This window comes from Dendrobates tinctorius, unplaced genomic scaffold (genome assembly GCF_039654945.1).
Source record: "Dendrobates tinctorius isolate UK_male_01 unplaced genomic scaffold, ASM3965494v1 ptg000143l, whole genome shotgun sequence".
Classification (NCBI taxonomy): domain Eukaryota; kingdom Metazoa; phylum Chordata; class Amphibia; order Anura; family Dendrobatidae; genus Dendrobates; species Dendrobates tinctorius.
In genome coordinates, this window is record NW_027361810.1 from 32,360,673 (window position 1) to 32,388,047 (window position 27,375).

Genomic DNA, 27,375 nt, shown 5'->3' on the forward strand with positions numbered 1-27,375 from the left:
GTAGCCGAAACATAACTTGGATGAGAGAGGTGGGATCAACCCAGAATGCATCTCTCCGTGATGTCACAAAGCAAAGCCTATAAGGCATTCCCTTGGCAAAACCAGCTCAGAAGAGCTCCAATCCTCGTGCTGACAAGAACTCCAGATGAGTGGAGATGTGTGGCTCCGCCTTCTTTCTCCGCCGCATGGGTTTGCCTAAAGAGTCATGAACAACCGTGAGTGTACCTTTTTTTTTAATCCCTTTATTTTATATCTGTACTGTACATACTTTATGTCTCAATTTTATAGCAACTTTTATCTGTAACCACTGCCCTACTTTTTCGGGGAATAAATGATAAAATTATTTAGTTCTGTCTCTATGCTCTAAGAATCGAACTATACGCCTTTGATAGATAATCGCTACTAATTCAAGGGGTTTGCCACGGACCCTCTTAATTTAACACTGTGAATTAAGTAACCGTGACTGGTGGCAGCGCGTTGTGTACGACTATTGCGGCTTGCTGGCAGTACAGAAGGGTCTTATATTGCTGAATAAGGGGCTGCGGCCACAGCATTGATAATTCCCTTACTGCAGAAGCCTAATTGCCGGTTCACAACAGGCAGTCCGTCCGGCGACTAATTATCCTAGGTGCAGTTCCCTGACTGACCTGAGGGTAAGGGGGGGCGCCGGAGAGCTGCGAGTTCCAAAGTGGAACTGAGAAAGTGGGATATACCTAAATCCCCGCAGTACTTGGAAGATTGATAGCAGTGGTGGGGCATCCAAATTAAACTCCCCCTGCGGCAAATTGTAGAGCGAGATTAGCTTGCTGGATATTTTTGGTCACATGGTGCCAGTGGTGGGATAACTAAGATAAGCCCCACTGCGCCTGTGATAGCCGTGTGCCGGCATTGTGTCACGTCCCTCCGTCCGCTGATACACTGGTGTCAGTGGTGGGATTGTGACATAGTGGTGACACAGGGTCCGCTGTCCGTCGCATTTTGGTGGCAGCGGGACCCCCGTTAGTCGCCCGTAAGTGGCGAACGGCGGTTCGTGCTGTTCGTCACATATTTGCAGAGCTTTGAAAGATTGGTAATTTCGGACTAATGGGAGCTATATGTATGCAGTAAATCCATAGGGACCCATGAGACTTTGCTCATAGATTCCAAAAGTGACCCACTTTTGGCATCTAGAACCTGGTCTGTAATAAGCTCAGCAGTACCTGTAATAATGGCCTTTTTGGGTGTCACCCTACTTTTCCAAAAATCTATATAACTGGCTGAATGTAATTTGTTACAATTAGAAGACCACTTTGTTTTTGCTTCTGTTATCACTGAGATCTGACACCATCTGTGGATGGACACAGTGTGCCACTGATGGATGAAAGAAACAGCATGGCTGATACCTCTATGTGTAGGTGTCAGACAGTTGCTTGTACACCACAACCTCCAACAAACAGGAGGGTGAAACTTCCTCAAAAGTCCTGACGATGAAGGGGCTTGAGGACGCTTTTTACTATTCAAATGATTTCCGTCCAACTTTCTGTTTGCAAACTTTGATTTTTTTTTTACAAGGTCATAATATATTAATGTCATAGCTGGAGTCATGTGGTGGAATTGTGCATAATGTTGTGTTCACATCTGGCCTCAGAGTATTTACCCACTCCGGCTGCAGAAACACTACCCGCTCATTTCTAGATACTAATCTGTAGAAACAGGATATTTATCATGAAATCTGACGCTCGGTTTCTCTTTTGATATAACTTGTTTTGCACTGTGTATCAACATGAGAAGTTTTATTTCCCATTATAAAAAGTACTGTGCAAAAGTTTTAGCCAGATATGGAAAAAAAAATGCTGCAACGTAAGAACCTTTCAAAAGCAGAAGTGTCAATAGTTTATTTTTATCAGTTATTAAAATGCAAAGTGAATGAACAAAAGAGAAATCAATTGGAAAACTCCTTGAATGGAAACAAACAGCTGTTTTCGAGACTTAAAACTGGAAAAGAGACAAAGGTGATCTGGTGGAACACAGTGTCATATCAAAGGTCTTAAACCATGTTAAGACTGAACGCAGCAACATGACACAAGGTAGTTATACTGCATCAGAAAAGTCTCTCCCAAGGAAAGATTTCAACGCAGCCTGGGGTTTTCATTATCTTTTGAAGATACACCAAGAAATGGGCAATGATGCAGACCATAGACACAGTGTTCATCCAAGGGAGCTTAGTGTAGCGGATGAAGGACACATCATGATTACTTCCCTTCGAAATTTCGAAAAATGTCCAGCAGTGTCATCAACCATTAACTGATAACAATCAGTGGTATCCAGCTACACCCATCTACTGTTCAGAGCAGTCTGGGCAGAAATCCTCTTCATTGAAGAACTGTGGTCCAAAAAAAACATACCTTCAACAAGAAAACAAGACAAAGCAACTGTAACGGGCTGAGTGGTGGGACCACTGTGCCAAAGCCCAAGGAAGACCGGAAGTGGCGTGCTAGGAGCCTCACCCAATACGACCATGGACATGCAGAAGCTAACAACACTGTGGTCCATGGAGAGACTAAGGAGGTGATCCAGGTGCTACTCCAGGACTGACCTTGGGAAGATGGCGGCTGACCTCTAGGAACAGGTAGCTAGGATGGCCCAGGGAAATGTCCAACAGATGCAGGCAGAGAAGATGACAGGAACTGCAGGTGCAGACAGGACAGTCTGACAGAGAGATGAGCACTGGCAGGTGCAGCTGGCTCGGATGCTGTTGAGGTGAGCACTGGCAGGTGCAGCTGGCTCAGCTGCCGTTGAGGTGAGCACTGGCGGATGAAGCTGGCTCAGCTGCCGTTGAGGTGAGCACTGGCAGGTGCAGCTGGCTTGGCTGACATTGAGGAAAGCACTGGCGGGTGCAGCTGTCTCAGCTGCTGTTGCGGAAAGCACTGACGGGTGCAGCGGACTCTGCTACCGTTGAAGGAAGCAATGGCGGGTGCAGCAGGCTGAGATGCAAGTACTGGGACCTGAGAACTGACAAACATGTTAGGAACAAACTCACAGCATTGCACAGGCACCTCCATGTTGGAGGAGGTGGTTTAAATAGTAAGAGACCTCCAGATATTGGCTGGGGACACTTTAGAGGAATGCACACGGCCCCTTTAAGAAAGAGGAAGTGTGTGCGCACTCTAAGCACAGTGCTTGGAGACCTGCTAGGATTGCATACACCCTGGGCAGCAGCAAACCCGGAAGAAGCGGGATGGGAGCCTCGGTGGCGAGTACGCTGTTTTCTCTGGGAGAGAGGGACTGCAGGCAGAGATGCGGGCGCTACAGCATCTCAACTATGTATGAACATACAGGACTTGGGGTGCAGAAAAATGGCACCAGATGCTTTCGATTCATGAGAATTCATGTGAAATATTTGGCTGGAACAGAAGACGTTTGCTCACTGAAGGCCTGGAAAGTGACACAATAGTGAGTGTCTGCAGGCAGCAGTGAAGCAGGTGGAGGGTCCTGGCAAGTTTGAGGCTGTACTTTAGCAGATGATGATGGATTATGTCAGGATTAATGGTGCCTTTAACCCCATAATGACCGGAGCTTTTTTTGGTTTTGCGTTTTTGTTTTTCGCTCCCCTTCTTCCCAGAGCCATAACTTTTTTATTTTTCTATATGGCCATGTGAAGGCTTATTTTTTGCAGACGAGTTGCACTTTTGAACGACACCATTGGTTTTACCATGTCGTGTACTCGAAAACGGGAAAAAAATTCCAAGTGCGGTGAAATTGCAAAAAAAGTGCAATCCCACACTTGTTTTTTGTTTGGCTTTTTTGCTAGGTTTACTAAATGCTAAAACTGACCTGTCATTATGATTCTCCAGGTCATTATGAGTTCATAGACACCAAACATGTCTATGTTCTCTTTTATCTAAGTGGTGAAAAAAAATTCCAAAATTTGCTAAATGAAAAAAAAAATTGCCCCATTTTCTGAGACCCGTAACGTCTCCATTTTTCGGGATCTGGGGTTGGGTGATAGCTTATTTTTTGCAGGTCGAGCTGACGTTTTTAATAATACCACTTTTGTATTTTTTGATATGATCTTTTGATCGCCCGTTATTGCATTTTAAAAAAAAAGTAATTCTGGCATTTTGATTTTTTTTCTCACTACGCCGTTTAGCAATCAGGTTAAGGCTATGTGCACACGTAGCGTTTTAAAACGCTTACTAAAAACCGGACTCCTTCCCAGAAATCGTGCGTTTTTTTCCGCGCGATTTAACCGCAATTTTACCGCGATTTTCGCGTGCGATATTCAAGAACTTTCCAAGCGATTTGAAGCATCGCTTGGAAAGTGATTGACAGGTTGGTCACACTCGTCAAACATAGTGTTTGACAAGTGTGACCAGGTTTTTACTATTGAGGCCGCCTATGCGGCTTCAATAGTAAAAGATAGAATGTTAAAATGCTAAAAAAAATAAAAAAATCAGGGTATATTTACCTTCCGGCGTCCCGCGCTGCATTCCCGGGCCTCAGCGTTCCCAGATTTTTTATTTTTTATTCTTTTTTTTACAGGGGGATGGTACCCAGGACCTGGAGGACAGTCTCCTCTCCTCCACACCGTGGGTACCAACCGCACATGAGACGCTTAACTTCCCGCATGGTGGGCATAGCCACATGCGGGAAGTAAGCGATTCTCATGCATTCCTATGGGTGCGGAATCGCGGCAATTCTTTGCGATTCCGCACAAAGAATGAGCATGCTGCGATTTTTTCCGCGATGCGATTCCGCTGCGGAAAAAAGCGCAGCATTAGCACAGCATGTGCGGAATGCCATAGGAATGCATGGGGGGTGTTCTGTACACGATTTTTAAGCGTTTTCGCGCCGAAAATCGCGGCAAAAACGCTTAAAAATCGCTACGTGTGCACACAGCCTAATGCTTTTTTTTATTGATAGATCTAACGATTCTGAATGCGGTGATACCTAATATGTATAGGTTTGATTTTTTTTTTGTTTTATTTTGATTGGGGCGAAAGGGGGTCGATTTAAACTTTTATGCTTTATCAATTTTTTTAAAAATTTTAAACACTTTTTTTTTTTTACTTTTGGCATGCTTCAATAGTCTCCATAGGAGGCAAGAAGCAACCCATACTTGATTGGCTCTGCTACATATAGGCGATGCTCAGATCGCGCGGCTCTTAGATACCCGCTGTTTATGTTGGCAACCAGTGTGCTCGCTGGTCCTGATGGCTGGTGAGTCTGTCTACGTGACAGCTCAGCAGCGATCAGCTAACTATGTCCCAGTGATCCCATCCACGTCGGATCGTTGGTGGGATCGCTGGGACACTGAAGCGTGTAACGGGACCCTTAGACAGCCCATTAATTTAAATAGGCGCTGTGTTAAGGCCTCTTTCACACATCAGTTTTTTTCCAATCAGTCGCAATCCATCAAAGTGTGAAAAAAAATGGATCCTGTGCAGATTGTGAAAAACTGATCATTTTTTTTTGACGGATCCGTTGCAGCAGTTCTGGCTTGAAGTAAACTTTGTCCCTTGTGGAGAGAGAGAGAAAAACGGGCAGCGACGGATCCTGCGTCCATAGGCTTCCATTATAGCCAACGACGGATGGCGCTGGATCCGTCGCTGTCCGACTTTTCGACGGAGGCAAAAAACATTCCTATGTACGTTGTATCCGCCCGACGGACAAAGAATTTATGACGGATCCGTCGAATGACGGATGAAACGTGCGGCCATCCGTCGCTAATATAAATCTAGGAGAATAGAACAAATCCAGCAGCATCAGTCACTGGATCCGTTTTTTTCACAAAACGACGGATTGCGACTGATGGCAAAAGCTGATGTGTGAAGGAGGCCTAATGTATGCATTATACCCCTGTGTTGGCGCTGCAGGGATTTTGAACAACGATAACCAGGTACTATCATAGATTATAGTTGATTTTTGGGGATAACATCATCATTTATAAAGCTGCCCTAGTCCACATGACTTGTGGTCTTTCCTGATGAAGAAGTCTTTTCTACTTTGAAACGCATAGAATAAACCACTATCCATTTGACAATCTGGGATATACATCTCATCATTGATCAGCAAGCGCGGAAATCATCCACAAACCTCCCCTTTCTTTCCTGGATATCGTTTGGTCCTTTTCTGACCCGTGGATCTGCTGTAGCTTTATTACATACTTTATAGATACTTATAAAAGGTGAGTGTAATTTTGATTTTATTGCCTGCCATACTCCTCGGATAAGACCTTATGTTGATCTCTCCTACAGCTCTGCGACTAGCTCCACTTTTTCCTTAAGGCCCTGATAGTCATCCCTCTCTCCTCTGCTGCTCTGAATAAGGATAGGGCCTTGCATGATCTATTGTAAGGGCAGTCACACGTCCTAGGACTGCACATTGCTTGGTAAATGTTGCATAAGTGATTTCTGTGTGTTCAAAGTGCCCTGAAAGCGTGTGCAAAGGAGGTGTTCCTGCTGACGTCAAGGGAGTGTGGCTGGGCTTTCACTGGTTTCCTCTTCCCATTGAAGCCTACTAGTTGTGTTACTTAATCTCCTCTGCATAGAGGCAGGTCTGGTCAGGCTACAAGCTACTCCTATGTGTCTGCTGCGTCCCCAGGCAGAAAATTGCTTCCGTATTAGTGCCAAGTCTACGCTGGTGAGTAGTGGGGGGTCTTAATAATGAAACTTGGGGTTATCGGGGGTAATTCTAGCTTTACCATAAGTTACGTTTCATTCTTTTGTAGCAATTTACTTTCACCGCTCTGTTACATTGTTTCTCTGGTCCTTACTTTTGCTTCACTACTGGTGAGTTTTCTGACACTGAAACTTACAAATCTGCTGTTGGAATAAGACGAGATGTCGCACACAATGGCTCCAACTCACACTTCTGCCTTCTTTTTGGGGGGTTTTACTGACTCAGGCAGAATGTGCCGGTAGAGGTACAGGTGGCAACACATTGGCAAATCATGCCACAATGTACGAGACGGCAGATTCCTCAGGTGCCAAGACAACGTGAGGGCAAAGATTCACCGTCACTAGGCCAAATCCTCACCAATTATGGGCAAGTTAGCCGTAGAGAGAAAAACAAAAATCAATGTGGAGTTAGGCCGATTTCATACATCCGCAATGTACAGACTGGCCAGGGGGTCTCCTGTCCCGAACTCGGAAGCTCCATCAATGCTCATGAGGCTGACGAGTTCAAGTCAAAGGACCCGCAACCGGCCAGGACATACGCAGACCATGAAATATGGATGTGTGAAGCCGGCCTAAAGCTCCATCTTATGGTCGGTTCCCTAGACCGATATCTCCACATATGAGAAAAATGGTCCTGTTATTCTGATCAGAATTTGATCAAAGCGGCATCACATGTTCTTGTACGTGGAGAGAAACAAAAAAGTCTCTCCACCTCCTCCTTTCTGACTGTGCATGAAAATCAGGCTACAGTCGGATATCATCTGAACGTGGTCTGATTTTTTTTCACGGACCCATAGACTTATATGGTCGATTTTGATCCGTTCCATCAAATCAAAATAGGACATGTCTCCAATTTTTTTTCTCGCTGACCACTCAGTCCAAGGAAAACAAAAATGGACGTGTGCACAGCCCCACGAAATATTATAGGTACAAGCGTTATCCATGAAAATCACGGATAGCACTCGTAAGAGAAAATCGGTCGTGTGCACGAGCCCCAAATGTTGTTCCTTTAGCGAATGACATAATGGTGCTTTAATGGCAACATATACGTCGTACAAAGCTCCGGACATAGAGTATATGTTGATCTTATGCCTGCGACGGATAATATAGTGTCATTCATTGCCCATAGGCTCCTATGTTAGAAAAACATGTATCACGTAATTTATTCTAGTTTAGTTTATCCGGCTGGAGGTCAAGAGGACACTATTAGGCCTCCGTCTGGTAAATAAGGGCCTATGGATCTGTTTAACATGGTCAACACAGCGTGAAATGAGCCTAAGCATTCTCGCTTTATAACCCTCACATTATAAACTGTATTGCATGACCGCCGTTGTCAGACTGGCCCAACACAGCATCAGAATGCTCGGTGGTGGGCCACACAATAATGGCCTACCAGTCTCCAGCAGGAGACAACTGACTTAGGAGTCAATCACTTACTGCTAGGGTCTATTTCTTATGGGACGGTTCACAAATAACCCATTAGATTTTTTTCAATGATGCCGCCAATATTTACAATTTATATTCCAATACTAGCTGAAGAGCCCGGCGCTGCCCGGGCATAGTAACTAACTGTGGTTAGTTATAACAAATTATAATTATCCTCCATCCCATAGTCCCGTGCCCATATACCCATCATACATATCCACCATCCCATAGGCCCGTGCCCATATACCCATCATACATATCCTCCATCCCATAGTCGAGTGCCCATATACCCATCACACATCCTCCATCCCATAGTCCCATGCCCATATACCCATCATACATATTCTCCATCCCATAGTCGAGTGCCCATATACCCATCACACATCCTCCATCCCATAGGCCCGTGCCCATATAGCCATCATACATATCCTCTATCCCATAGTCGAGTGCCTATATACCCATCACACATCCTCCATCCCATAGTCCCATGCCCATATACCCATCATACATATTCTCCATCCCATAGTCGAGTGCCCATATACCCATCACACATCCTCCATCCCATAGTCCCGTGCCCATATACCCATCATACATATCCACCATCCCATAGGCCCGTGCCCATATACCCATCATGCATATCCTCCATCCCATAGTCGAGTGCCCATATACCCATCACACATCCTCCATCCCATAGTCCAATGCCCATATACCCATCATACATATTCTCCATCCCATAGTCGAGTGCCCATATACCCATCACACATCCTCCATCCCATAGGCCCGTGCCCATATAGCCATCATACATATCCTCCATCCCATAGTCGAGTGCCCATATACCCATCACACATCCTCCATCCCATAGTCCCATGCCCATATACCCATCACACATCCTCCATCCCATAGTCCCATGCCCATATACCCATCACACATCCTCCATCCCATAGTCCCATGCCCATATACCCATCATACATATTCGCCATCCCATAGTCGAGTGCCCATACACCCATCACACATCCTTCATCTCATAGTCCCATGCTCATATACCCATCATACATATCCTCCATCTCATAGTCCCGTGCCCATATACATATCCGCCATCCCATAGTCCCATGCCCATATACCCGTCATACATATCCTCCATCCCATAGTCCAGTGCCCATATACCCATCATACATATCCACCATCCCATAGGCCCGTGCCCGTATACCCATCACACATCCTCCATCCCATAGGCCCGTGCCCATATACCCATCACACATCCTCCATCCCATAGTCCCATGCCTATATACCCATCACACATCCTCCATCCCATAGTCCCATGCCCATATACCCATCATACATATTCTCCATCCCATAGTCCCATGCCCATATACCCATCATACATATACTCCATCCCATAGTCCCATGCCCATATACCCATCATACATATTCGCCATCCCATAGTCGAGTGCCCATATACCCATCACACATCCTGCATCTCATAGTCCCATGCCCATATACCCATCATACATATCATCCATCCCATAGTCCCGTGCCCATATACTCATCATACATATCCGCCATCTCATAGTCCCGTGCCCATATACTCGTCATATCCTCCATCCCATAGTCCAATGCCCATATACCCATCACACATCCTCCATCCCATAGTCCCATGCCCATATACACATCCGCCATCCCATAGTCCCGTGCCCATATACCCGTCAAACATATCCTCCATCCCATAGTCAAGTGCCCATATACCCATCACACATCCTCCATCCCATAGTCCCATGCCCATATACATATCCACCATCCCATAGTCCCGTGCCCATATACCCATCATACATATCCTCCATCCCATAGTCCAGTGCCCATATACCCATCACACATCCTCCATCCCATAGTCAACCATTATGACATCATAATGAGCGGCGGCGGGGCTTGCGACCTATGATGACATCAGCGTCGCCATGGCAACCGTTGTGACATCATAATGAGGGGTGGGGCTTGATACGCACACACTGCTTCCCCCAGTATGTAGATAGGGGCAAAATTGTTTGGTGAATTGGAACGCGCGGGGTTAAAATTTCGCCTCACAACATAGCTTAGGACGCTCTCGGGGTCCAGACGTGTGACTGTGCCAAATTTTGTGGCTGTAGCTGCGACGGTGCGGATGCCTATCCCGGACATACACACACATACACACACATACACACATACATACACACTTTAAGCTTTATATATTAGATGTCACAAATTCTGTGATATTATTCAGCTTTTTTGAGAAAAATGAAACTGTTAGGGTTGGTGCAGCATTGTAGATGAGATTTTATGAAAGGTCATGCGCATGCTACAAATTAAAAAGCCACCATGTAAATTGATGGTGTAACGCTGCTGCAATGCAGGTAGATGCAAGCTCCATTAGATGGCAAAAGAGTGGAGGAATGACTGCACACAGCAAGAGCAGACCTGAAACGCAGCAGCGAGGCTACCAGCAGGTGGCAGCAGAATATTCAAACAAGCCGGGTCAATATTAGTCTGTAGTGCAGTACCAAAGGAATAAACAAACATAGAGTCAGAAACAAGCCAAATGGGTCAGTACCAGTCAGGAGCAGATATGCCAAAGACAATACAAACAGCAGGTCAGGGTCCAAGCCAAGTCAAATACCAGAGATTCCAAAACATGAAAGGGGGAACACAGAGTCAGGACAGAAGAGGGGAAACAAACAGACATGGGCAAAGTCAGAAACAGCAGAAGGACAAATCAGGGCATACATGGAGTCAGCTACTCACACCTTAGGCAGAAACTATAACTGACACCACCTGCAGGATGCAGTGAAGAGTAATAGCCAGCCTGGCGCCAGATCGAGGCAGAGAAAAGTTATCCCTTGACATGATCAGACCGGGAAAGGGAGACAGGATACAAAACCTGGCCTGGATCATGACAGATGGTTGCTGCAGATATCAGTCTTTGCAATATCAAGGGTGAAATGTGCAGCAAATTTGCACCATTATTGCAACAAAATCCACAGTAGTTTTTTTTTACCGCTTTATGCTCTACGGAAATTCGACCGCAGATATGACCTGAGTGCACAAGTCCGTGAGAGTTGTGCATTTCTTGTTCACTACTCCATGGCTTTAAATACGTGGTACAGACAGTATGATCCTATTGTGAGAATATTGGTGACATATGGAGCACTACAAATATATTTTTATCATTTAAGCAGGTCAATGTTAAGATTTGAAAAACAGTATTGGAATCACAGAGGGTTTCAGCTTTTTCCAGTTTCACTGACTTGTTAATTTCTGAACATCTGAAATTTGGTTTGGCGTCGACAGATACATTTTATTGATGCTTGGATCAAATCGGACTAAGGTCGCATTCACACATCCACTCGTTACGGTTCAAGTATCAACCTTAACAGTGGTGTAAGTTGAAGCTTGTGGGCCCCAATACAAAACCTCCGATGGAGCCTCCAGCTATCACTGATCTTTAATAGTTTTGCTCTTGCCATATGGGCCAAAAGAACTTTTTAAGAACTCCTGGGCCAGGGTGCAAGTGCATCACCTGCACCTATAATAGTTACACCTCAGGACCTTAATTCATGGGTCCTCCATGGAGCTACTATTCCGAGCTTGACAGCCTTTTAGGCATATATGAGACTATCCAGTTTAGGTTACAGCTCTTTCACACGTCAGTGATTTTTCTTGTGCTCTAAAAAGCGGAGTTTCATCGGCGTTTTTGATCATCAGATGACGGTCATATGAGTTTCATCAGCGTTTTTGATCATCAGATGACGGTCATATGAGTTTCATCAGAGTTTGGTCAGGGTTTTTTCATCAGAGTCTCATCCATTTTTCTCGGTTAAAGAAAAACTGATAAAAGAAGGTACAAAAAAATATATCAAACAGTCAGTGATAAACAGCACATGGATGGCCTACGAGCATTGTCCAAAATTTTTTCGGGACCCAAAGACTTGCATTGCCGATTTTGATCCAACACTCAGATTGGTTTCTGATGTGTCTCCATGCCTATGTGTGGATCACTTGGGCCAAAGAAAAAAATTGGACATGTGAACTAACCCATGGACTTTCCTAGGTACAAGATCTATCCATAAAAATCATGGATGACACTTGTATAAGAAAAATGGACGTGTAAATAACCCCTTAGGGCTCATACTTACTTGCGAGAGACTCGCACGATTCTCGGACGAGTCTCTCGCATGAAAACCTGGCACAGCTGCCGACACTGGGACCGGAGCGTGCGGCTGCATAGAAATACATGTAGGAGCACGCTCCGGGGTTCCAGAGCCGGCGGCTGTGCCAGGTTTTCATGCCAGAGACTCGCATGAGAATCGTGCGAGTCTCTCGCAAGTGGGTATGAACCCTTAGGAGTCCTTCAGCCGAATCGTAAACTATGGTTTGCACATGACACATCGATGTGTAAATGTGGCCTGACGGTACGTTCACACAGTTTTTTTTATGAGGACTTTAGAGCAGGTTCTGCTTCAAAATCTGCATAAAAATAAACTTAACAGGGTTATCCAGGACTTTTAGTAATTTTTTTTGCAATGTATCTAAGAACTAACAGGCAGGTAGTTACTAACCATCTGCCTGTTGTACCCAGCAGTGGCTCAGAGCAGTCACAGACTGTTTCTGCTGGCGATTCAGTGGCTTCTGCTGACATTATGTCATCAGAGCAGCACCTACTTTTCCACTCTGCTTTGTTGAAGGGGTGTAAATGCCAATGTCATGCTGATTGACAGCTGGCTCTCCACTGCCTAACTGCGGGGAGCCGGCTATCAGTCATCATAGCGTCAGACTCAGCAGTCAAGCCCCATTGACAAAGCAGGTTGGAAAAAGAACAGCTACTTTGTTCACATGGAGCAGCTGAATTGCCAGCAGGAGCGGTCGGTGACCAGTCTGAGTCGGTGCCTGATACAACAGGCAGTTAGTTAGTAACTGCCTGCTTGTTAGTCTTTAGGCCCATAATTTAAAAAAATCCCAAATAACTTCTTTAAAAGGTTGTTCAATAAATTTTTTCCATTAAAGACAGGTCGATAGGAGTATTAAAACAACAACAGACAGATGGTTGTCTACTGGTCCTCCACCGCACCGCTGCCTATGTTCCCTCCTGGGATCCTCGCTCTTCTGCTTCCAATCAATTGGAATCAGAAAAAAAATTACCCTATAACCAAAAACAGTGGCTAAAAATTCTACAGGCCTCGACATTCAATTTTTCATTCAGAAAAATCCTCAATCGAATCACTGGTGATCTCGGAGTTCAGGTTTATTGGTTTCTTTCATTCGCATAGTTTAACGAATTTCTAGAACGTAAAGTTGAAAAAACATCAGCCAACCTTTCCTATGGCGGAACCTTAGAATGGCTTCACATGACAGAGTTGCATGATCCATTTCCAAGCTGCAATTTTCAGACCGGACCCAGATCTCCTGAACCAAACTTATGGTATTTCCAATGTTAGAATTCATCTGTCCCCCTGACAAAAATTTGCTTTCAATTCTCATTCACCCTCTCCAGGTCTAAAATTGAGTCTCTGCTGCTGCTCCCTGTATCTGTGGTCTGTAGCACTAACATCACGTCAACAGAGCTACAGCCAATCAGTAAGCTCTGCGCCTCTGCCCAAGTTGATGGCACAAGGCATTAAGAGCCATTGTCATCACTGATTGGCTGCAGCGCTGTCGACATGACAGGGTTTTTTTGAAACTGGAATATCCTTTAATGGCTTCACCTCATATTTACAGCGTAGGCCATGTATTTGGATACACCCAAATTAAATGGGAATGTGTTGTGAGTTCATTTTCCCCTCACCATTGAGGTCTGATGAACTCCCTCTTCTGGTGAAGGAAGGTAGTGAGGCTGATTACCAAGCATCTGTGCGGGATGATGATGACTGGGTGACTGGAATTGCTGACTGGATATAAGGCAGCCGACACCCTTCTGCCTTGCTGGTGATCTCTCTGAGGGAATCTAGGAGACCGGTCTGATTCCTGCTCCTCAAAAGCTAAGTTTTCTGCTCTGCTTTTTGCATTTGTGTTTTGGTTTTGTTTTGCCTTGTTTTTCTGGATTTTTGCCATTCCCTGCTGGGGTGAGCTGAATTCCTTTTTGCTCTGTCTTCAGAAATTACTTGAGTACTGATATAGTCTTTTTGAAGCCTAGCGTCTTCAGGGCTTTTTTCCCTATCAGTCTGTTGGCTCTTGTTATGATAGGGTTTTGGCGGATTGCAGACAGCAGCTTTTCTATCCTTTCCTATTTAGTTAGCTTGGGCCCCATCATTTGCTCAGCCTATCTTTCTATCTGTGTGAGTGTTTTTTCATCTTGCTTCACCGTCATTATATGTTGGGGGCTGCCTATTGCTTTGGGGTCTGCTCTGGGGCAGTTTAGATTTCCCTTTCTCTCTTTAGGCTATTTAGCTCTCCGGCTGTGATCGAGGGGTCTAGGGCACCGTAGGAACCCCCCATGGCTACTGCTAGTTGTTGTTGATAGGTTCAGGGGTCTGCAATCCGATAGCTGCCAACTTCTCTGGTTTTCTGGACTTAGCTAGTATTTCTGTTTTTGCCTCCTAAGGTGACTCATTCATAACAGAATCACCAGCCATACCGCAGATCCTAGGGTACTCAATAGCAGGAAAGAATTGTAAAAAAAAAAAAAAGTGTGTATATTCTTTCCTCTATATCTCTGAGGCCGTAGGGGGAATTTTTTTTCTCTCAATGGAGATAAAGCAATTGTCTGATCATGTGGAGCAGCTCACTGCGGAAGTGCGGGGAATTTCCGCTTACCTTGCTCATTCACATGCTGCTGAACCAAAGATCCCTACTCCTGATGTGTTTTTTGGGGATCGGTCTAAATTTTTGAATTTCAAAAATAATTGTAAATTATTTTTTGCCTTGAAGCCTAACTCGTCAGGGAGCTCCGCGCAGCAGGTTAAAATTGTCATCTCCTTGCTGCATGGCGATCCCCAGGATTGGGCGTTTTCTTTGAAACCAGATGATCCTATTCTGACTAATGTGAACGCATTTTTTCAAGCCTTGGGGTTGTTGTATGACGAACCTAATGCTATTGATCAGGCTGAAAAGACCCTGTTGGCATTGAGCCAGGGTCGAGATTCTGCAGAATTGTTCTGTCAAAAATTCTGAAAGTGGGCGGTCCTTACTACCTGGAATGACAATGCCTTGGCAGCTCTCTTTCGGAAGGCTTTGTCAGAAGCCGTAAAAGATACTATGGTGGGATTCCCTGTTCCCTCTGGTCTTGACGATTCTATGTCATTAGCCATTCAGGTTGATCGGCGTTTATGTGAACGCAGGACTGCACGAGAGGTGTTGCCACCTGTTGAACAAGTGTCTGAACCTATGCAATGTGATAGAGTTTTGTCCAGGGAGCAACGTCAGGAGTTCAGAAGGCGTAATAAGCTGTGTTTTTTTTTGTGGAGATGCCTCGCATATTATTTCTGTCTGTCCTAAATGAGAGAAACGTTTTGCACACACGATTTCGGTGGGTGGTGTTCAACCTAAGTTTCTTCTGGCAATTACTCTGATCTGCTCCCTGTCCACATTTTCCGCCAAGGCTTTTGTGGATTCGGGAGCAGCCCTGAACCTAATGGACTTGGATTTTGCTAAACGTGGATTTCCGATGACACCTCTGCGGACGCCTATCCCGTTGAGGGGATTGATGCTACTCCTTTGGTGAAAAATAAACCTCAGTTTTGGACCCAGGTGGTAATGCGGGTCGCCCCAGACCATCAAGAAAATTGTAGATTTTTGATGTTGCATAATTTGCATGATACCATTGTTCTGGGGTTTCCCAGGTTGCAAATTCATAATCCAGTTTTGGATTGGAAATCTGTATCTGTGGTGAGTTGGGGTTGTCGGTGTGCCCTTAGTGAGGCTCCGGTTTTTTCCACCTCTCCTCAGTCGCATGATGTTCCTGACTATTTGGCGGACTTTTATGATGTATATAGTGAGAATGAGTTTGCGTCTTTGCCTCCTCATAGGAGTTATGACTGTGCAATTGAACTGAGCCCGGGGTGTAAATTTCCCAAGGGTCGGCTCTTCAATTTATCTGTACCCGAGCACGAGGCTATGCGATCCTATATTAAGGAGGCATTGGAGAAGGGTCATATTAGACCATCCTCTTCACCCTTAGGTGCCGGGTTTTTTTTCGTGGCCAAAAAGGATGGTTCATTAAGGCCTTGTATTGATTATCGTGCCCTCAACAAAATTACTATTAAATATCAGTATCCGCTACCCCTGATTTTGGTTCTATTCTCCAGAGTTAAAGGTGCTTGCTTGTTTACCAAGCTTGACCTCAGGGGGGCGTATAATCTTATCCGCATTAAGCATGGGGATGAATGGAAGACAGCGTTTAATACTCCGGAGGGACATTTTGAGTACCTGGTGATGCCTTTTGGGCTCACTAATGCCCCTTCTGTCTTCCAGTGCTTCATGAACGACATTTTCCGAGACTTTGTGGATACATTTTTGATTATCTATCTGGATGATATTTTGATCTTCTCCAAGGATTGGGATTCTTATGTGGAACATGTTCGGATCTTGAGGGAGAATTCCCTGTATGTCAAAGGATCGAAATGCCTTTTTGGGGTACAGAGGATTTCATTTTTGGGATTTATTTTGTCTCTGTCAACTATTGAAATGGACCCGGCCAAGGTACAGGCCATTTATGATTGGGTTCAGCCCACTTCTTTGAAGGCCCTCCAGAAGTTTTTGGGTTTTGCTAATTTTTATCGGAAATTTATAGCAAAATTTTCTAGTATTGCCAAGCCATTGACTGATCTGACTAAGAAGGGTGCTGATGTGTTGAATTGGTCTCCGGAGGCTGTTTCCTCCTTTCAGGAGCTGAAGCGAAGATTCACTTCTGCCCCAGTTTTGCGGCAACCTGATGTCTCACTCCCGTTCCAGGTAGAGGTGGACGCTTCTGAGATTGGTGCAGGAGCTGTTTTGTCCAAAAAGGATCCTGTAACATCTAAAATGAATCCCTATGCTTTCTTTTCCCGAAAGTTCTCTCCATCTGAACGTAACTATGATGTGGGGAATCGAGAACTGTTAGCCATGAAATGGGCATTTGAGGAGTGGAGACATTGGTTGGAGGGAGCTAAACATCAAGTCGTGGTCCTCACTGACCACAAGAATTTGATTTACCTGGAGTCGGCCAAACGCTTGAACCCTAGACATGCTAGGTGGGCCTTGTTTTTTACACGTTTTGATTTTGTGGTCTCTTTTCTTCCTGGCACTAAGAATGTCAAGGCTGACGCTCTCTCTAGGAGCTTCTTTGCTGATTCTCCTGTGGTGACCAAGCCTGCTACCATCTTAGGCGAAGGGGTAGTTCTTTCTGCCATCTCGCCCGATTTGAGACGTGCTCTGGAAGAGTTCCAGGAGGACAAACCTGAGCGTTGTCCCAGTGGAAAGTTGTATGTTCCTGACCAGTGGAAGAAGAGAGTGATGTCTGAAGTTCATTGCTCTGCATTGGCTGGTCATCCAGGTATTTTTGGTACTAGAGATCTGGTGAGTCGGTCTTTTTGGTGGCCCGCCTTGTCTCGTGATGTCAGGAATTTTGTGCAGTCCTGTGGGACTTGCTCCCGGTCTAAACCTTGTTCTCGCTCTAGTGGGTTGTTGATGCCTTTGCCGGTCCCCAAGAGGCCATGGACCCATATTTCAATGGATTTCATCTCTGATATGCCGGTCTCTCAGAGAATGACTGTTATTTGGGTGATTTGTGATAGGTTCTCTAAGATGGTTCATCTTGTACCACTCCCTAAGTTGCCATCTTCCTCTGAGTTGGTGCCCCTGTTTTTGCAACAGGTGGTTCGCTTGCACGGGATTCCTGAGAGCATTGTATCTGACAGAGGAGTTCAGTTTGTGTCTAGATTTTGGAGGACTTTCTGTTCCAAGCTGGGAATTCAGTTGTCCTTCTCCTCTGCTTTTCACCCTCAGACCAATGGGCAGACGGAGAGAACAAACCAGACCTTGGAGTCATATTTGAGATGTTTTATTTCCACTAATCAGGATGATTGGGTTTCATTTTTGCCCTTGGCCGAATTTGCTTTAAATAATAGAGCTATTTCTGCCACTTTGATGTCACCTTTTTTTTGTAACTTTGGGTTTCATCCTCGATTTTCTTCAGGGCAGGTGGAGCCTTCGGCCTGCCCAGGTGTTGACACTGTGGTGGAGAGAATGCACCAGATCTGGGACCAAGTGGTGGATAAGTTATCTCTCTCCCAGGAAAAGGCCCAGCGGTTTTCCAACCGACATAGGACCATTGGTCCCCTGTTTAAGGTTGGTGATATGGTTTGGTTATCATCAAAAAATATCGCTATGAAGGTGGCTTCTCCTAAGTTTAAGCCTAGATTTATTGGACCTTACAAGATTTTGGAGATTATTAATCCGGTCTCTTTTCGTTTGGCTCTTCCTGTCACATTTAAAATCCATAATGTGTTTCATAAGTCCTTGTTGAAGAGGTTTGTTGAACCAGTTGTTCCTGGGGTGGCACCTCCGGACCCTGTATTGGTTGAAGGTAACATGGAATATGAGGTAGAGAAGATACTGGATTCCCGTCTGGCTAGACGGAGACTCCAGTATTTGGTTAAGTGGAAGGGTTATGGTCAGGAGGATAATTCCTGGGTCTCTGCCTCTGATATTCATGCCAAAAGATTGGTGCGTGCCTTTCATCGGGCTCACCCTGATCGCCCTGGTGGCGTGGATGAAGGTTCGGTGACCCCTCCTCAAGGGGGAGGTACTGTTGTGAGTTCATTTTCCCCTCACCATTGAGGTCTGATGAACTCCCTCTTCTATAGTCTTTTTGAAGCCTAGCGTCTTCAGGGCTTTTTTCCCTATCAGTCTGTTGGCTCTTGTTATGATAGGGTTTTTCGCAGATTGCAGACAGCAGCCTTTCTATCCTTTCCTATTTAGTTAGCTTGGGCCCCATCATTTGCTCAGCCTATCTTTCTATCTGTGTGAGTGTTTTTTCATCTTGCTTCACCGTCATTATATGTTGGGGGCTGCCTATTGCTTTGGGGTCTGCTCTGGGGCAGTTTAGATTTCCCTTTCTCTCTTTAGGCTATTTAGCTCTCCGGCTGTGATCGAGGGGTCTAGGGCACCGTAGGAACCCCCCACGGCTACTGCTAGTTGTTGTTGATAGGTTCAGGGGTCTGCAATCCGATAGCTGCCAACTTCTCTGGTTTTCTGGACTTAGCTAGTATTTCTGTTTTTGCCTCCTACGGTGACTCATTCATAACAGGAATGGTTGGTGATATCAACTTTCTGTTTGTGGCACATTAGTATATGGGAGGGGGAAAAAGTTTCAAGGTGGGTGGTGATCATGGTGGCCATTTTGAAGTTGACCATTTTTGATGCAACTTTATAAATGGTCCACCCAGGTGTATCCATATAAATGGCCCACCCTGTAAAATTAAAAGTTGAAGGGACTCTATCATGTGATTCATACTGCCCAAACCGGGGGATATCAGAAAAGATCCTGGCTGGGTGGGGACATTGCCAGAGACATGACTGATTGGATCCAGCACTGTCCCCGGCCGGATTCTCCCAGTGCTGCTCCAAGTGATTGACAGGACACCTATGGGAGAGGTCTGTCAATCACCTTGCCCACCACTTGGGAAGCTCGGGAGGTTACTATTCTTTCAGGTACTGTTCACATCTTCATTACAACCTCTATTCGAAGCTTCCATTGTAGATCTGGCCAAAAGTACTGGACTAGAGAGCTATTTTGTCCTATAAAATGCCAAGCCCTTTAAAGGTAACCTAACAAATGTCATTATGGTGAATGTAGACTGCCAGGTGCCACGGGTGTCCAGCGGGTTAGAAGTCAGACACTGGCATTAATTTACTAATTCTGCTCCTATGACAGAGCAAAGCAACAGAATGAAATCACGGCAGTCAGCAGCCATAGTGTTATCTCTTACCCCCTTACCACCCTGCGCATTACCGCGGTATCGCCATAATCGAATTAACGTGGTGAATCAAGATGCCAGGTCATTTTTTATCTTTCAGTAAATAAAAAAATAATAAGACACAAATAATGTCAGAATCACAGGTTGTTGTTTTTTTCAATTTCACTGCACTTGGAATTTTTTATTCTCGGACATTGTATATTAAAACGAATGGTGCCATTCAAAACTACAACACGTTCCGCAAAAAAGTCAAAGCTCTCATAGGTCTATGAGGAAAGAAAAATAAAAAGAGTAATGGCCCTTGGAAGAAGGAAAAAATGAAAACGCCAAAAATGAAAATTGTCTGTGTCGGGAAGGGGTTAAAGGAGGATCCTCAGCCACCTCTTATGTGTCTAAAGTAGATTGTCAGCTTTAGCCCTGTCCATAAGGTGCTGTGTAATAATAGGGTCAGGTGCTAAAGATATTTTAGACCCTTTTTAGGTCGATGGTTGACTGACAACTCATAGCCGGCTGTCACTTCCTTTAGCCTGTATTTATTTTGCAGGTCACACCGAGTTCAATACTCAGACAATGATGATGACGATGATGAACATAACCTGACTGACCAGTGATCGCTGTTCTCATTTACACAACTCAGAAAAAAATTTGTATCACCCAGATTTATGCAATCTTGGGTTTGGCTTGAAAAATCTCCAAAAGCCGATAGGCGGATTTCATTGTAATATATCGTCTTACATTCCTTGTTCTTCCAGTACAGAAAGGAAATAGAAAATGTATGATTCATCCAGGGAAATCATCCCTGTACTTATGGCCGCTGTCTGAGGAAGCTGCATAAACTTCTCAACACTCATTGTTGACTTGTGGCCTGCAAGAATCTTCAGATTTTTCACAGTTCTTCAGTGGTTGGACACATTAATGAGCGAGCGTTCTTCACAAGCATAGATACCATACTATATACAGTATGTTCAAGTGTTGCCTTTAAATTATTCTTTGGAGGTGCAACAGCTCCAAATCTTGTCTGCGCTAATTTATATTCATAAGGCCTCATTTTCTCACAGGCAAAAGACGATCAGAAATGTATCGGTGTTATTTTTATCAGAGTTTGATCAAAGTTTCATCAGTTTTACTGATGGAGGTTTCTCAGATCATATAATCCCTGAAAAATGAACTGCTTTAATGTTCGGAGTACCAGGGGAAGTCAGGACGACAGGGAGGAGAGTGAGAGAGGAGAGTGTGAGGAGGGAGAGAGAGTGAGAGTGAAGAGGGAGAGAGTGAGGAGGGAGAGGAGAGAGGAGAGTGTGAGGAGGGAGAGAGAGTGAGAGTGAGGAGGGAGAGGAGAGTGGGGGAGTGAAGAGGAGAGTGAGAGAGGAGAGAGTGAGGAGGGAGAGAGTGAAGAGGGAGAGAGTGAAGAGGCAGAGAGAGTGAGAGAGGAAAGTGAGGGAGTGAAGAGGAGAGTGAGAGAGGAGAAATAAAGAGAAGAGAGAATTGGCAAAGAGAGAGGAGAGTGTGAGGAGGGAGAGAGAGTGAGAGTAGGAGAGGGAGAGTGAGGAGGGAGAGATAGGGAGAGAGAGTGAGAGAGGAGAGTGAGGGAGTGAAGAGGAGAGTGAGAGAGGAGAGTGAGGGAGTGAAGAGGAGAGTGAGAGAGGAGAATTAAAGAGGAGGGAGAATTGGTGAGGAGGGAGAGAGAGTGAGAGTAGGAGAGGGAGAGTGAGGAGAGTGAGGAGGGAGAGAGTGAGGAGGGAGAGAGAGTGAGAGAGGAGAGTGAGGGAGTGAAGAGGAGAGTGAGAGAGGAGAATTAAAGAGGAGAGAGAATTGGCGAAGAGAGAGGAGAGTGAGAGAGGAGATTGTGAGGAGAGAGAGTGAGAGTAGGAGAGGGAGAGTGAGGAGGGAGAGAGAGTGAAAGAGGAGGGAGGGAGGAAAGTGAGTGAGGGAGTGAAGAGGGAGAGAAAGAGGAGAGTGAGAGAGGAGAATTAAAGATTTTAGTGAAGAGAGAGGAGAGTGAGAGGAGAGATAGGAGGGAGAGAGGAGAGTGAAAGTGAGAAAGGAAAGTGAGAGAGGAGAGCTAAGAGACAGCGAGAGGAGGGAGAGAGAGGAGAGAGTTTTTTCCAGATCCTAAGTTTGGGTCTCCATTGTTTTCAGGTTCTGGTTCAAGCTCAGGTACAGTTCAATCTTCCACGGGTTCACTCATCATTCATGGACCCACAGACTTGCATTTGATGAGTTTGACCTGAGACTCGAATCAAAAATCAGACATGTTTTCGTGATTTCGTGCAGACCACTTGGTCCTCAAACCTACACTGACGTGAACAACCCCATAGACTATAATAGTTACGAGTTCCATCTGATTGAGCCCTTAGTGGAAGATGCAGACCCTTGATTACAGCCATCAGTTCGGATCCTAGTAGCCTGGCCTCCATCAATCAGCTAGTGGTGAGAATTAGGTCTTACTTAGGCATCCAGTTTCCTCATACGAGTGCTATCCGTGGTTCTCACTCGTACCTGTGATAGACTATGGGGCCATTCACATGTCCTTGATTTTTCACAGACAGAGCAGTCCACGGGAGATCGCAGAGGCATGCTTGTTTTTGATTTGATGATTAGTCAAAATCAACCATGAAAATCAATTGGTCAGTGAAAAACTCGAACCACACTCGGATGACGCCTGATTGCGGTCTGATTTTCATGGTCTTCAAGAAAAAAGAAGTAGGTATAGAAACTTTTTTTTTCCATGTACAAGAAAAGCAGATGACACTCGGGCCACACTCTGATCAAACTCTGATTAATTGGCCTGATATTTTTGTATGTGGAAAAACTGGTCGTCTGCATGAGGCCTTAATAGGAGGATTAGAATGGCACCATGAGAAGAAATTATCACAATGGACATGTTTAAGGGGAACCTGTCACTGCGGAAAAAACTAATTTACTTGCCGATATAGGGATAATATGAAGGTAAATAGAGTTACAAAAATGCCTTACCACCTTACTGAAAGTGCGGCTACTGTGAGAAAATGAACTTATCTCACAAGACCTGCTGGCTTTCAGTCATGGGGATGTGCATGGAGCTCACATGTGCTCGCTCCAGCACTTTGATTGACAGCTTACTCTGCAATGATTTGCTGCAGTGCCGACTATCAAACATTGTGCCTGGTTTTGTGAGCAGTCATTGTAGCCACTCAATGCCCACCCCCTTGACTAAATGCTGGGGGCTCCCAGGAGGAATTCTGTAAAGCTCCCAGACAGCATTGCAATGCTATGTTAACCCTATATCTGCAGTTAAATGGCGTTTTCCAAGGTGATAAAATGAACTATGTTTTTTAGGCATCTTCTTCCCTATGGAAAGCCTGGAAACATGCAAATAAAAATGCAATTCCAGGGTTTCTGCACGAAATAACACATTATTGCTGGGGCTACACAGCTAATGGGGCTGCAACAATGGACACGTGGCCAAAGATCGCTGTACGCCTCTTCTACGTTGCAGCTAATTCAGATTAGTGGAATCTAGTGATAACTATTTATCTGAGTATCTTGGGTGTGCTCGTATATTATGTTTGAGTCCTGGCTGCTGCATGATGTGCGGCTGTTACACAGCCTCAAACCATGCAGGGATTTCTTGTTTGTTAATGAATCCCCACGTGTTCAGGCTGTCTAACATACGCAAAACATGCAGCTGCGGGGACTCAAACATAATATATGAGCACACCCAAAATACTCTAATAACACCCAAGCGTGCTCGGATAACACGTTATCCGAGCACATTTGCTCATCACTAGTGGAATCGCATTGCCACCTGCAGGGAACCACGACTTTGTCATTCAAGTTTCAAAAACTTCAACCGATTCCGACTTTTTGCAACTTGCTTGTTGAGGTACGTTGCCGTACAATGTATATCCATTCATCTGCATTATGCTGTGATGCAGTAGCAATCGTTGGCCGTGAAAACTGCGTCATCGCCGAAGTCGTCATGTAGCCTTTGGCCTCAAAACTGCTTTGAATTAACGTTTGCACCGAAAGCAGATTGAAACAACACAGCAAAAATGCCATAATCAGAGCAGATTGCTTTTGCATATTTTGATGCAGACAAAAACGCACCAGAAAAAAAAAAACCCTGTGATTTCGCACATGGGAATGTGGCTTTGGTATTAAAATCTACACTAAAAATCTTTTCTGTCTTTGGTCTTAATGTTTTCCTCTTTGTACTATTGGGATGATCACTATAAAAACTGCTGTCAATCAAATGAATCATAAGAGCGGAAAACTGAAACTCGATTATTTATGGCAGCTGGACATTCCCCTCTACACTAATAGGCTGTGTGCCGATGCCACAGAGGGTTTCCACTTAGGAAATAACCTTTTAGAGGTTGTGCCAAAATTACAACTTTACACCTCTCCGCGGGATCAGTGATGGCTGACTAACGGCATCGCATTGGGTGAATCTACTGCAGATGGTATATGTTATCTACTAGATCCAAGCAGCAGCACACCCTGCGATCAGATTCCCATCAGATGACTCTCATAACAAAAAATGCGCTGTCCTAATAGAGCAACTCCTTAAATTACTGTTTAATACAAAGTTGTGCAAGTTTCTACTATGCTTTGTGTTTCTATTCCTCCCTGATTTTAACATCTTTACTGGTTGATTATATCCAAAGGTTGGAAATTTAAAACTTTTCACAATCGCTATAAAAAAGGTATTCAAGGGGTTTTCCAAGATCCTAAGAATTTGGGCTAGAGAAGAGGAATGGTATAAAATGACCAAATTACCTACACTCCTGCGTTTAAACTAATAGCGCTCCAGTGGTCACCGTCGGTCTTCGTTTCCTGGGCGATGACGTCCCCGCCTACTCATGAGCCCCGTTACAGTTAATAAACAACAAGGGGTTGACCGGTTGAAAACAACTTTTTACCTATCCACAGAAAAGGTTATTGATCAGTGGGGGTGCAACTGCTGGAACCTGGACCGATTGGCAAAATCGGGAACTTTTATCCTCTTTTTAAAAAGAAGTAGCAGGTCGGATGCCTGACCACCGGTCTATTAATTCTCTATGATGCTGCCGGAAAGAGCTGAGCGTAGCGCTCGACAGCCGCATTGGCAGGGCTGTGGAGTCAGTAAGCCGAACCTCCGACTCCTCATAGAATCATAGAATCGTAGAGTTGGAAGGGACCTCCTGGGCCATCTGGTCCAACCCCCTGCTCAAAGCAGGATTCGCTAAATCATCCCAGTCAGATGTCTGTCCAGCCTCTGTTTGAAGACTTCCATTGAATGAGAACTCACCACTTCTCGTGGCAGCATGTTCCACTCATTGATCACTCTAACTGTCAAAAAGTTTTTTCTAATATCTAATCTGTGTCTCCTCCCATTCAGTTTCATCCCATTGCTTCTAGTCTTTCCTTGTGCAAGTGAGAATAAAGTTGATCCTTCTACAATGTGACAGCCCTTTAGATATTTGTAGACAGCTATTAAGTCTCCTCTCAGTCTTCTCTTTTGCAAACTAAACAATCCCAAATCCTGCAACCTTTCCTCATAAGACAGGGTTTGCAGACCGGTCACCATTCTGATTGCTTTTTTCTGAACTTGCTCCAGTTTGTTGATGTATTTTTTTAAAATGTGCCCAAAACTGGACACAATATTCTAGATGAGGTCTGACCAAAGAGGAGTAGAGGGAAATAATGACTTCACGTGATCTAGACTGTATGCTTCTGTTAATGCATCCTAGAATTGCATTTGCCTTTTTTGCTGCTGCATCACACTGTTGACTCATATTCAGTCTGTGATCTATTAGTATACCCAAGTCTTTTTCACATGTGCTGTTGCTTAGGCCTATGCCTCCCATTCTGTATATGCTTTTTTCATTTTTATTGCCCAGATTTAGTACTTTGCATTTTTCCCTGTTAAAAACCATTCTGTTAGTTGCTGCCCACTTCTCCAGTTTATTTAAATCTTTTTGAATCCTTTCTCTCTCTTCTCTAGTATTAGCTATCCCTCCTAGCTTTGTGTCATCAGCAAATTTAATCAGTTTACCCTCAATTCCTTCATCTAAATCGTTGATAAAGATGTTGAACAATACAGGGCCCAGGACAGAGCCCTGTGGTACCCCACTTGATACATTCTTCCAACTGGATGTGCAGCCATTTACGACCACTCTTTGGGTCCGATCACTAAGCCAGTTATGAATCCACCTAACAGTTGCCTTGTCCATTCCATACTTAGTCATTTTTTCAATAAGGATTGTATGAGATACTTTGTCAAATGCTTTGCTGAAGTCAAGATATACTATATCTACAGCATTTCCTTGATCCACCCAATCAGTGATTCCATCATAGAAGGAAATTAAGTTAGTCTGACATGACTTATTAGTTACAAACCCATGCTGACTCTGTTTAATCACTTCATTCTTATCCAGGTACTGACATACATGTTGTTTAATAATTTGTTCAAAGATCTTTCCTGGTATAGAAGTCAGACTCACCAGCCTATAGTTGCCTGGGTCCACCTTCTTCCCCTTTTTGAAGATAGGAACAACATTTGCTCTTCTCCAGTCTTCTGGGACTTCTCCTGTTGTCCAAGAATTTTCAAAGATTATGGAGAGGGGTTCAAAAATTTCTTCTGCTATCTCCTTCAGTACTCTGGGGTGTAATTCATCTGGACCTGGAGACTTGAATTCATTTAGGTTAGCTAAGTGTTTCCTTACTATCTTTCTGTTTATAGATATCCTGGATTCTTCTGTTTCCTTAATAGGACAGTGAAGAACAGTTGATGTTACATTTCCTTTCTGAGAGAAAACAGATGCAAAATAGGAATTTAAAAGTTCGGCCTTCTCAACATCCTGTCTTACCATTTCATCATTTTCATCCTGTAAAAATCCTATAGCATCTTTGACTTTTCATTTACTTTTGACATATCCCCAAAATCCTTTATTATTGCTTTTGACATCTCTTGCAAGCCTCAATTCATTGTCAGCTTTAGATAATCTGATTTGTGCCCTGCAGGTTCTGCAGACAGCATTATATTCTTCTTTAGATATGCCTCCCTCTTTCCATTTTATAAACATTTTTTTCTTCCTTTTTAGCATGTGCTTAAGTTCTGTGTTCATCCATCCTGGCTTCCTTAAATGCTTCCTATTCTTCCCTCTTTTCGGAATTGTTAACAATTGTCCTTTGAGAATTTCATTTTTCAAGATTTCCCATCCTTCCTGGACATTTTTGTCTTTAAGGATATCCAGCCATTGGATCCCTCCAATTCTCTTTATGAATCCCTTAAAATCTGCCTTTCTGAAATCTAACCTTGACGTCTGAGTCTTCACAGGTCTTCCTCCTCTAGTTATCCAAAATTCTAAAATAGCATGGTCGCTACCTCCTAGGGTCCCAGCCAC

The 27,375-nt window shown here is 44.4% G+C and overlaps 1 protein-coding gene across 4 annotated transcripts in view; it reads left to right on the forward strand.

Annotated features, from left to right (window-relative positions):
* The window catches only part of TANK (TRAF family member associated NFKB activator), a 98,908-nt gene that overhangs the window by 27,070 nt on the left and 44,463 nt on the right, over positions 1-27,375 (forward strand). For 2 of the 4 annotated variants that reach the window (XM_073545727.1, XM_073545729.1), the window contains exon 1: positions 6,465-6,621. The exons of 1 other annotated variant lie outside the window; for it this stretch is intronic. The gene's annotated coding sequence lies outside the window, so the exon portion shown is untranslated. Of the gene's footprint in view, positions 1-6,464; positions 6,622-27,375 lie in introns of those variants that run through there. One more of the 4 variants, XM_073545730.1, reaches the window with a different exon arrangement.